Below are 2,303 nucleotides of genomic sequence, written 5' to 3'. Positions count from 1 at the left end.
CTTGTTTTCCATCGTCTCCGGTGCGGCTGCGTTGGAGCTCTGCCGGTGGCTCCGGTACTGTGAGGTCGCCGACGCAGGCGCCACGGTGAGGTGGGATTGATGGCGAGCACCATTGTTGTGTTCACTGTAGAGGAGGCACGGTGGGATTTGATGGCGAGCTGCTTCGTGCGATTTTTCTGTGTTGACCACATGGGGCAATCTGACGGCCACGCGACGGCTCATCCAACGGCTCGCGAGGCGGTTTACAATTACCTCGCATCAGCCGGATGACGCCTAGCACTGGCCGAAAATCATCCGGTTGAATTTGATCGTTTTCCTTCGCTAATTCGTTCGACCTCGACCCGAATCCATTCCCCAGTCCCCATTCGGTCGTTCGTTCCCCAACCTAACCTAGCTAGCGCCTGCTGCTGCTGCGGCGGCGGCGAGCAGCGGCAAGCGGAGCCGCCGCCGGCCGGCGTCCGACGAGCGTCCAGGTTCTGTTCTCCTTGTCCATGTCTTCTCTCTCTAGTTCTCTTTATCTCTTCTCCTAAGAAAGAAAGAAGGCCAGCCCCCAGCCAGTTCGGCAGTTCCTATAGCGTACAGAACTACAGATTAAAACGAGTACTACTTTGCTGGCGTTTAGTATCCGGACAAATAGCAAATCGGCAATCGTTCTTAAGGCCAGCCAGTTCCTAGTTTAGTATCTGGGCACTAGTTTGCTAGACTGCAGTTTTGCTATTTTAATGTAGTTTGCTGGAGCGACCAGCAGAGCAGGTTGTTTGCTTCTTCCTAGTACACAGTACTGCTAGTACATCTAGTTTGGTGGAACGACCAGGTTGCTAGATTGAAATTTTGATATTTTCACCTACCAATTTTCAGAGTGTATATTTTGGTAGATTGCTAATCTATCTTTTTCTGATCTTGTATTATAGATGAAGAAGAAGGGTGTTAGCATTGTTGCATTGTGGGAAAGAGCTTCAAAGGCAAATAAAAGAACTTCCACATCTACACCAAATCCTCCTGATGTTGAAGTTGAGAGCAGCAGCATTCCTCCTACTATTGAGAGCAATCTGCAACTGGCACTAGTGCAAGCATATGAACCGGATGATAGTCACACAGAACCTGAGAGTGGCTCCCCAGCCCCAATTGTAGAAGATGATAAAGCAAATGATGAAGTTCAATTTGAAGTAGATTTGGAAGCACTTGAGCCAGTTCCCAGGAAACGGATCCCCATCTCTAGGTACATGTCAATGACCAGGATAAAGTTAGAAGGAGATACATCGAGTTGGGGCCATGTCAACCAAAGAAACATAATTTTGAGTACAGAGACATAAGTGGATTACAACGTCGCTTTTGTCCTTATTGGTTTAAGGATTACAAGTGGCTTGAGTATAGTGTGGACAAAGAGGCTGCTTTCTGCTTTGTTTGCTATCTGTTCAAGGATAAAACAAAAAGCCCCGGTGGAGATTCATGTGTTAAGGGTGGGTTTAGAAACTGGAACATGAAAGCAAGATTGACAAGGCATGTTGGTGATGTAAGTAGTGCTCACGCTGAAGCTCAAGAGAAGTATGATATGTTCACAACACCACAAACATCAATTCGGGAGTCTATTGCTTCCAACACCTCACAATACAAGGCTTTGTATAAACAACGTTTGACATGGACACTCAAGTGTGTGAGATTTCTGTTGCACCAAGGCTTGGCATTTAGAGGACATGATGAAAGTGAAGACTCAATAAATAAAGGAGATTTGCTTGAGCTTCTAAATTGGCTAGCAGGAAATTTTGAAGAGGTTGACAAGGTTGTTCTCAAGAATGCTCCATGGAACTGCAAGATGACTCACCATGATATACAACAAGAGGTGATAAAATGTTGTGCACAAGAGACTACTAAACTAGTCATTGAAGAACTTGATGGTTGTAATTTTCCAATACTTGCAGATGAGTCTAGTGATGTGTATCAGAATGAACAGTTCACTAGTAGGAAAAGGGGCTTTTACCCCGGTTCATAAGGGCCTTTAGTCCCCGTTCTGGAACCGGGACTAAAGGGTCGTTACTAATGCCCTAGCCCTTTAGTCCCGGTTCTTACACGAACCGGGACTAAAGGCCGTCCACGTGGCCGGTGCGGGGAGCCCAGGCAGGAGGGCCTTTGGTCCCGGTTGTAAGGAAAGAGTATTATATCTTTGTTTTGATTTAATACTAACAATTGTAGCAAGTTGGCCTCGGCTTCTTTGGGATGTTTTTCAACCGTATATGCATCTATGAGATTTGTGTTAATGAACCCAATATCACCGATTTGTCTTTTCTTCAATTCGGCGATCTTCA

The sequence above is a fragment of the Triticum aestivum genome, chromosome 6D, assembly GCF_018294505.1.
Source record: "Triticum aestivum cultivar Chinese Spring chromosome 6D, IWGSC CS RefSeq v2.1, whole genome shotgun sequence".
NCBI lineage: Eukaryota > Viridiplantae > Streptophyta > Magnoliopsida > Poales > Poaceae > Triticum > Triticum aestivum.
Note: the sequence above shows the minus strand (reverse complement) of the source record.